Below are 10,000 nucleotides of genomic sequence, written 5' to 3' on the forward strand. Positions count from 1 at the left end.
GTCCCTTAAAGAAGGCCGACGTGCTATGGTTCTCCACCTGGGTCCGGAACTCAAAATTAGTCCCTCTCCTAGTTGGAAGTCATCAAAAAAAGGCGGAAATTTGACTAAGTGCCATCATTTTAGAGTACCAGGACTATAGTGGGGGAATTGGAGCCCTCTGGTGGACACTCGCTGCAAATGCACCCTGAATTAAAGACATTATTTCCAGTTCTTTTGGGGCCCTATTTTCAGGCGTAAATTTGACTAAGTGCCTAGGAGCATTTCCCTTTAAGAAGGCCGACCTGCTATGGTTCTCCACCTGGGTCTGGAACGCCAAATTAGTCCCTCTCCTCGCTGGAAGTCCAAAAAAAAGGTGTAAATTTGACTAAGTGCCTAGGAGGATGTCCCTTTAAGAAGGCCGACGTGCTATGGTCCTCCACCTGGGTCAGGAACGCAAAATTGTCCCTCTCCTCGCTGGAAGTCCAAAAAAAAGGCGTGAATTTGACTAAGTGTCTAGGAGGATGTCCCTTTAAGAAGGCCGACCTGCTATGGTCCTCCACCTGGGTCAGGAACGCAAAATTGTCCCTCCCCTCGCTGGAAGTCCAAAAAAAAGGCGGAAATTTGACTAAGTGCCTAGGAGGATGTCCCTTTAAGAAGGCCGACGTGCTATGGTCCTCCACCTGGGTCAGGAACGCAAAATTGTCCCTCCCCTCGCTGGAAGTCCAAAAAAAAGGCGGAAATTTGACTAAGTGCCTAGGAGGATGTCCCTTTAAGAAGGCCGACGTGCTATGGTCCTCCACCTGGGTCAGGAACGCAAAATTGTCCCTCTCCTCGCTGGAAGTCCAAAAAAAAGGTGTAAATTTGACTAAGTGCCTAGGAGGATGTCCCTTTAAGAAGGCCGACGTGCTATGGTCCTCCACCTGGGTCAGGAACGCAAAATTGTCCCTCCCCTCGCTGGAAGTCCAAAAAAAAGGCGGAAATTTGACTAAGTGCCTAGGAGGATGTCCCTTTAAGAAGGCTGACCTGCTATGGTTCTCCACCCGGGTGCGGAAAGCAAAATTAGTCCCTCTCCTCGCTGGAAGTCCAAAAAAAAGGCGGAAATTTGACTAAGTGCCTAGGAGGATGTCCCTTTAAGAAGGCCGACGTGCTATGGTCCTCCACCTGGGTCAGGAACGCAAAATTGTCCCTCCCCTCGCTGGAAGTCCAAAAAAAAAGGCGGAAATTTGACTAAGTGCCTAGGAGGATGTCCCTTTAAGAAGGCCGACGTGCTATGGTCCTCCACCTGGGTCAGGAACGCAAAATTGTCCCTCTCCTCGCTGGAAGTCCAAAAAAAAGGTGTAAATTTGACTAAGTGCCTAGGAGGATGTCCCTTTAAGAAGGCCGACGTGCTATGGTCCTCCACCTGGGTCAGGAACGCAAAATTGTCCCTCCCCTCGCTGGAAGTCCAAAAAAAAGGCGGAAATTTGACTAAGTGCCTAGGAGGATGTCCCTTTAAGAAGGCTGACCTGCTATGGTTCTCCACCCGGGTGCGGAAAGCAAAATTAGTCCCTCTCCTCGCTGGAAGTCCAAAAAAAAGGCGGAAATTTGACTAAGTGCCTAGGAGGATGTCCCTTTAAGAAGGCCGACGTGCTATGGTCCTCCACCTGGGTCAGGAACGCAAAATTGTCCCTCCCCTCGCTGGAAGTCCAAAAAAAAAGGCGGAAATTTGACTAAGTGCCTAGGAGGATGTCCCTTTAAGAAGGCCGACGTGCTATGGTCCTCCACCTGGGTCAGGAACGCAAAATTGTCCCTCTCCTCGCTGGAAGTCCAAAAAAAAGGTGTAAATTTGACTAAGTGCCTAGGAGGATGTCCCTTTAAGAAGGCCGACGTGCTATGGTCCTCCACCTGGGTCAGGAACGCAAAATTGTCCCTCCCCTCGCTGGAAGTCCAAAAAAAAGGCGGAAATTTGACTAAGTGCCTAGGAGGATGTCCCTTTAAGAAGGCTGACCTGCTATGGTTCTCCACCCGGGTGCGGAAAGCAAAATTAGTCCCTCTCCTCGCTGGAAGTCCAAAAAAAAGGCGGAAATTTGACTAAGTGCCTAGGAGGATGTCCCTTTAAGAAGGCCGACGTGCTATGGTTCTCCACCCGGGTCCGGAACTCAAAATTAGTCCCTCTCCTAGTTGGAAGTCATCAAAAAAAGGCGGAAATTTGACTAAGTGCCATCATTTTAGAGTACCAGGACTATAGCTGGGGAATTGGAGCCCTCTGGTGGACACTCGCTGCAAATGCACCCTGAATTAAACACATTATTTCCAGTTCTTTTGGGGCCCTATTTTCAGACGTTGTGGAGCCCTCCAGTGGACCCCCGCCTCCAATGCACCCCCATAATTATAGACATCACCCCCCAAATTAAAGACATTATTTCCAGTTCTTTTGGGGCCCTATTTTCAGCCGGTTTGGCGTATTTCCTTGACGCCGGGGAGTCCTACAGGTGTTCCCGGGGAATGAGAGGCCTTTTGTGGGCCAGAAAGAGTGGGGAACCCTTGGAGCCCCTATTTTCAGACAGTTTGCCGTATTTCGGTGACGCCGGGGCGTCCATCAGGTCTTCCCGGGGAATGTGAGGCCTTTCGTGGGCCATATTTTCAGACAGATTGGCCTGTTTCAGTGACGCCGAGGCGTCCATCAGGTCTTCCCGGGGAGTGTGAGGCCTTTTGGGGCCCTATTTTCAGACAGAAAAAAAAGAAAAGTAACCCTTACACTACAAAGGACAGCGGGGAAACGCCCCCCCAGCAAAGTCACAGGGGAAGTGGGGTAGACAAGTGGAGAGTGTCTGGGGAAAAGTCCACAAAATGATCAAAAATCACACACAGGTACGAGTGCCACAAGTCCCGCCGCGTCCCACCCGAGTCCGAGGTGCCCCCCACATGCCCAAAACGCACCCAGCAAAGGCGCACTGTGATTGGGAAGAAAAGTTGGAAAAGTGGGCAAAAGTCCGGAAAAATGACCAAAAACCACACCCAGGTTAGAGCCCCACACGTCCTGCAGTCGCACCCGAGTCCTGGGATGCCCAACATGTCCAAAAAAATCAAAAAAAGCCCAAAAAATCAAAAAAAATCCCCGGGCCGTATCTTGGACGCCGGCGTACCGCGTTCGGCCCTCGTGCCGTAGTTTGGCGACCGATTGTAAAAATTTGCCGCGACCGGCTAGTTTTTTTCCTTGGAGTAAATAGAGAGTAGATCCAGCAGAAAATATGCACTAAAAACAAAGAGAGGGAGTTTGGAGGGGGGCAAAAACGCCCTCTTGGAACTTTTGCAGCAGCACACATCAAACTAGCGGGGAGAAGGCATGCATAGCAAAAGTCCACGAAATGATCAAAAATCACACCCAGGTTCGAGTCCCACAAGTCCCGCCGCGTTCCACCAGTGTGCCTGACATGTCCACAACGCACCCAGCAAAGGCGCACTGTGATTGGGAAGAAAAGTTGGGAAAGTGGGCAAAAGTCCCGAATTTGGTCCAAAATCACACCCAGGTTCGAGTCCCACAAGTCCCGCCGCGTTCCACCAGTGTCTCGGGGTGCCTACAATGTCCACAACGCACCCAGCAAAGGCGCACTGTGATTGGGAAGAAAAGTTGGGAAAGTGGGCAAAAGTCCCGAATTTGGTCCAAAATCACACCCAGGTTCGAGTCCCACAAGTCCCGCCGCGTTCCACCAGGGTTCCGGGGTGCCTGACATGTCCACGACGCACCCAGCAAAGGCGCACTGTGATTGGGAAGAAAAGTTGGGAAAGTGGGCAAAAGTCCCGAATTTGGTCCAAAATCACACCCAGGTTCGAGTCCCACAAGTCCCGCCGCGTTCCACCAGTGTCTCGGGGTGCCTACAATGTCCACAACGCACCCAGCAAAGGCGCACTGTGATTGGGAAGAAAAGTTGGGAAAGTGGGCAAAAGTCCCGAATTTGGTCCAAAATCACACCCAGGTTCGAGTCCCACAAGTCCCGCCGCGTTCCACCAGTGTCTCGGGGTGCCTACAATGTCCACAACGCACCCAGCAAAGGCGCACTGTGATTGGGAAGAAAAGTTGGGAAAGTGGGCAAAAGTCCCGAATTCTGTCCAAAATCACACCCAGGTTCGAGTCCCACAAGTCCCGCCGCGTTCCACCAGGGTTCCGGGGTGCCTACAATGTCCACAACGCACCCAGCAAAGGCGCACTGTGATTGGGAAGAAAAGTTGGGAAAGTGGGCAAAAGTCCCGAATTTGGTCCAAAATCACACCCAGGTTCGAGTCCCACAAGTCCCGCCGCGTTCCACCAGGGTTCCGGGGTGCCTACAATGTCCACAACGCACCCAGCAAAGGCGCACTGTGATTGGGAAGAAAAGTTGGGAAAGTGGGCAAAAGTCCCGAATTTGGTCCAAAATCACACCCAGGTTCGAGTCCCACAAGTCCCGCCGCGTTCCACCAGGGTTCCGGGGGTGCCTGGCATGTCCACAACTTACCCAGCAAAGGCGCACTGTGATTGGGAAGAAAAGTTGGGAAAGTGGGCAAAAGTCCCGAATTTGGTCCAAAATCACACCCAGGTTCGAGTCCCACAAGTCCCGCCGCGTTCCACCAGGGTTCCGGGGTGCCTGACATGTCCACGACGCACCCAGCAAAGGCGCACTGTGATTGGGAAGAAAAGTTGGGAAAGTGGGCAAAAGTCCCGAATTTGGTCCAAAATCACACCCAGGTTCGAGTCCCACAAGTCCCGCCGCGTTCCACCGGTGTCCCGGGGGTGCCTGGCATGTCCACAACTTACCCAGCAAAGGCGCACTGTGATTGGGAAGAAAAGTTGGGAAAGTGGGCAAAAGTCCCGAATTTGGTCCAAAATCACACCCAGGTTCGAGTCCCACAAGTCCCGCCGCGTTCCACCAGGGTTCCGGGGTGCCTACAATGTCCACAACGCACCCAGCAAAGGCGCACTGTGATTGGGAAGAAAAGTTGGGAAAGTGGGCAAAAGTCCCGAATTTGGTCCAAAATCACACCCAGGTTCGAGTCCCACAAGTCCCGCCGCGTTCCACCGGTGTCCCGGGGGTGCCTGGCATGTCCACAACTTACCCAGCAAAGGCGCACTGTGATTGGGAAGAAAAGTTGGGAAAGTGGGCAAAAGTCCCGAATTTGGTCCAAAATCACACCCAGGTTCGAGTCCCACAAGTCCCGCCGCGTTCCACCAGGGTTCCGGGGTGCCTACAATGTCCACAACGCACCCAGCAAAGGCGCACTGTGATTGGGAAGAAAAGTTGGGAAAGTGGGCAAAAGTCCCGAATTTGGTCCAAAATCACACCCAGGTCCGAGTCCCACAAGTCCCGCCGCGTTCCACCCGTGTCTCGGGGTGCCTACAATGTCCACAACGCACCCAGCAAAGGCGCACTGTGATTGGGAAGAAAAGTTGGGAAAGTGGGCAAAAGTCCCGAATTTGGTCCAAAATCACACCCAGGTTCGAGTCCCACAAGTCCCGCCGCGTTCCACCAGGGTTCCGGGGTGCCTACAATGTCCACAACTTACCCAGCAAAGGCGCACTGTGAGTGGGGAGAAAAGTTGGGAAAGTGGGCAAAAGTCCCGAATTTGGTCCAAAATCACACCCAGGTTCGAGTCCCACAAGTCCCGCCGCGTTCCACCAGGGTTCCGGGGTGCCTACAATGTCCACGACGCACCCAGCAAAGGCGCACTGTGATTGGGAAGAAAAGTTGGGAAAGTGGGCAAAAGTCCCGAATTTGGTCCAAAATCACACCCAGGTTCGAGTCCCACAAGTCCCGCCGCGTTCCACCAGGGTTCCGGGGTGCCTACAATGTCCACAACGCACCCAGCAAAGGCGCACTGTGATTGGGAAGAAAAGTTGGGAAAGTGGGCAAAAGTCCCGAATTTGGTCCAAAATCACACCCAGGTTCGAGTCCCACAAGTCCCGCCGCGTTCCACCGGTGTCCCGGGGGTGCCTGGCATGTCCACAACTTACCCAGCAAAGGCGCACTGTGATTGGGAAGAAAAGTTGGGAAAGTGGGCAAAAGTCCCGAATTTGGTCCAAAATCACACCCAGGTTCGAGTCCCACAAGTCCCGCCGCGTTCCACCAGGGTTCCGGGGTGCCTACAATGTCCACAACGCACCCAGCAAAGGCGCACTGTGATTGGGAAGAAAAGTTGGGAAAGTGGGCAAAAGTCCCGAATTTGGTCCAAAATCACACCCAGGTTCGAGTCCCACAAGTCCCGCCGCGTTCCACCGGTGTCCCGGGGGTGCCTGGCATGTCCACAACTTACCCAGCAAAGGCGCACTGTGATTGGGAAGAAAAGTTGGGAAAGTGGGCAAAAGTCCCGAATTTGGTCCAAAATCACACCCAGGTTCGAGTCCCACAAGTCCCGCCGCGTTCCACCAGGGTTCCGGGGTGCCTACAATGTCCACAACGCACCCAGCAAAGGCGCACTGTGATTGGGAAGAAAAGTTGGGAAAGTGGGCAAAAGTCCCGAATTTGGTCCAAAATCACACCCAGGTCCGAGTCCCACAAGTCCCGCCGCGTTCCACCCGTGTCTCGGGGTGCCTACAATGTCCACAACGCACCCAGCAAAGGCGCACTGTGATTGGGAAGAAAAGTTGGGAAAGTGGGCAAAAGTCCCGAATTTGGTCCAAAATCACACCCAGGTTCGAGTCCCACAAGTCCCGCCGCGTTCCACCAGGGTTCCGGGGTGCCTACAATGTCCACAACTTACCCAGCAAAGGCGCACTGTGAGTGGGGAGAAAAGTTGGGAAAGTGGGCAAAAGTCCCGAATTTGGTCCAAAATCACACCCAGGTTCGAGTCCCACAAGTCCCGCCGCGTTCCACCAGGGTTCCGGGGTGCCTACAATGTCCACGACGCACCCAGCAAAGGCGCACTGTGATTGGGAAGAAAAGTTGGGAAAGTGGGCAAAAGTCCCGAATTTGGTCCAAAATCACACCCAGGTTCGAGTCCCACAAGTCCCGCCGCGTTCCACCAGGGTTCCGGGGTGCCTACAATGTCCACAACGCACCCAGCAAAGGCGCACTGTGATTGGGAAGAAAAGTTGGGAAAGTGGGCAAAAGTCCCGAATTTGGTCCAAAATCACACCCAGGTTCGAGTCCCACAAGTCCCGCCGCGTTCCACCGGTGTCCCGGGGGTGCCTGGCATGTCCACAACTTACCCAGCAAAGGCGCACTGTGATTGGGAAGAAAAGTTGGGAAAGTGGGCAAAAGTCCCGAATTTGGTCCAAAATCACACCCAGGTTCGAGTCCCACAAGTCCCGCCGCGTTCCACCAGGGTTCCGGGGTGCCTACAATGTCCACAACGCACCCAGCAAAGGCGCACTGTGATTGGGAAGAAAAGTTGGGAAAGTGGGCAAAAGTCCCGAATTTGGTCCAAAATCACACCCAGGTTCGAGTCCCACAAGTCCCGCCGCGTTCCACCGGTGTCCCGGGGGTGCCTGGCATGTCCACAACTTACCCAGCAAAGGCGCACTGTGATTGGGAAGAAAAGTTGGGAAAGTGGGCAAAAGTCCCGAATTTGGTCCAAAATCACACCCAGGTTCGAGTCCCACAAGTCCCGCCGCGTTCCACCAGGGTTCCGGGGTGCCTACAATGTCCACAACGCACCCAGCAAAGGCGCACTGTGATTGGGAAGAAAAGTTGGGAAAGTGAGCAAAAGTCCCGAATTTGGTCCAAAATCACACCCAGGTTCGAGTCCCACAAGTCCCGCCGCGTTCCACCAGGGTTCCGGGGTGCCTACAATGTCCACAACTTACCCAGCAAAGGCGCACTGTGAGTGGGGAGAAAAGTTGGGAAAGTGGGCAAAAGTCCCGAATTTGGTCCAAAATCACACCCAGGTTCGAGTCCCACAAGTCCCGCCGCGTTCCACCAGGGTTCCGGGGTGCCTACAATGTCCACGACGCACCCAGCAAAGGCGCACTGTGATTGGGAAGAAAAGTTGGGAAAGTGGGCAAAAGTCCCGAATTTGGTCCAAAATCACACCCAGGTTCGAGTCCCACAAGTCCCGCCGCGTTCCACCAGGGTTCCGGGGTGCCTACAATGTCCACAACGCACCCAGCAAAGGCGCACTGTGATTGGGAAGAAAAGTTGGGAAAGTGGGCAAAAGTCCCGAATTTGGTCCAAAATCACACCCAGGTTCGAGTCCCACAAGTCCCGCCGCGTTCCACCAGGGTTCCGGGGTGCCTACAATGTCCACGACGCACCCAGCAAAGGCGCACTGTGATTGGGAAGAAAAGTTGGGAAAGTGGGCAAAAGTCCCGAATTTGGTCCAAAATCACACCCAGGTTCGAGTCCCACAAGTCCCGCCGCGTTCCACCAGGGTTCCGGGGGTGCCTGGCATGTCCACAACTTACCCAGCAAAGGCGCACTGTGATTGGGAAGAAAAGTTGGGAAAGTGGGCAAAAGTCCCGAATTTGGTCCAAAATCACACCCAGGTTCGAGTCCCACAAGTCCCGCCGCGTTCCACCGGTGTCCCGGGGGTGCCTGGCATGTCCACAACTTACCCAGCAAAGGCGCACTGTGATTGGGAAGAAAAGTTGGGAAAGTGGGCAAAAGTCCCGAATTTGGTCCAAAATCACACCCAGGTTCGAGTCCCACAAGTCCCGCCGCGTTCCACCAGGGTTCCGGGGTGCCTACAATGTCCACAACGCACCCAGCAAAGGCGCACTGTGATTGGGAAGAAAAGTTGGGAAAGTGGGCAAAAGTCCCGAATTTGGTCCAAAATCACACCCAGGTTCGAGTCCCACAAGTCCCGCCGCGTTCCACCAGGGTTCCGGGGTGCCTACAATGTCCACAACGCACCCAGCAAAGGCGCACTGTGATTGGGAAGAAAAGTTGGGAAAGTGGGCAAAAGTCCCGAATTTGATCCAATATTATGCCCGGGTTGGAGTACCACGAGTCCGGCCGCGTTCCACCGGTGTCCCGGGGGTGCCTGCCATGTCCACAACTTACCCAGCAAAGGCGCACTGTGATTCGGAAGAAAAGTTGGGAAAGTGGGGAAAAAAAGGACCGGGAAATATCCAAAATTATGCCCGGGTTGGAGTACCACGAGTCCGGCCGCGTTCCACCGGTGTCCCGGGGGTGCCTGGCACGTCCACAACTTACCCAGCAAAGGCGCACTGTCAGTGGGGAAGACCAAACATGTCTCGGATTTTTTCCAAGTACCTTAACGAGAGAGGCTAAAAAGCACCTGTTTTTACCTTCTCTCGTTGTTGTACTTAGAAAAAAAACGAGAAAAAAAAAAATCTGGGTTTTTTTCTAAGTACCTTAACGAGAGAGGCTAAAAAAACCATTTTTTACCTTCTCTCGTTGTTGTACTTAGAAAAAAAACGAGAAAAAAAATTTTCCCCATTCATTTCAATGGGAGTTCATTTTTTTTTTGGGATTTTTTCTAAGTACCTTAACGAGAGAGGCTTAATTTTTCACCTACTTTTTACCTTCTCTCGATTTTTCGTTTTTTACCTGGTCGACCAAAACACCTCCATCTCGTTACTATGTGCACCATGTCTGACAGGCTGAAATCACAGGGAACGCGTCCGAGTCAAAGTGAGCTATTTTCGGACACAAATATGGTGTTTTTCCCCTCTATCCTCTGGTCCTTTTTTCAAACTGATCTTCCAGCATCTGAGCGACAGGGGCTCATGCAGACACCTGTGTCCGCCCGAGGGGCGCCTTCCCGGACACATATATGGTGCTTCCCCCCTCTTTACCCCGGTCCTTTTTCAAACTGATCTTCCAGCATCTGAGCGACAGGGGCTCATGCAGACACCTGTGTCCGCCCGAGGGGCGCCTTCCCGGACACATATATGGTGCTTTCCCCCTCTTTACCCCGGTCCTTTTTCAAACTGCTCTTCCAGCATCTGAGCGACAGGGGCTCATGCAGACACCTGTGTCCGCCTAAGGGGCGCCTTCTCGGACACATTTTCAACTTTTCCCGCATGAATGAAATCCTGGAACTGATTCCACCCAGGTACTTAGGGCTTCCAGGGCTTGAGCGACAGGGGCTCTGTCCGGAGCGTGTG

The sequence above is a fragment of the Nerophis lumbriciformis genome, unplaced genomic scaffold (genome assembly GCF_033978685.3).
Source record: "Nerophis lumbriciformis unplaced genomic scaffold, RoL_Nlum_v2.1 HiC_scaffold_63, whole genome shotgun sequence".
Taxonomy (NCBI): Eukaryota; Metazoa; Chordata; class Actinopteri; order Syngnathiformes; family Syngnathidae; genus Nerophis; species Nerophis lumbriciformis.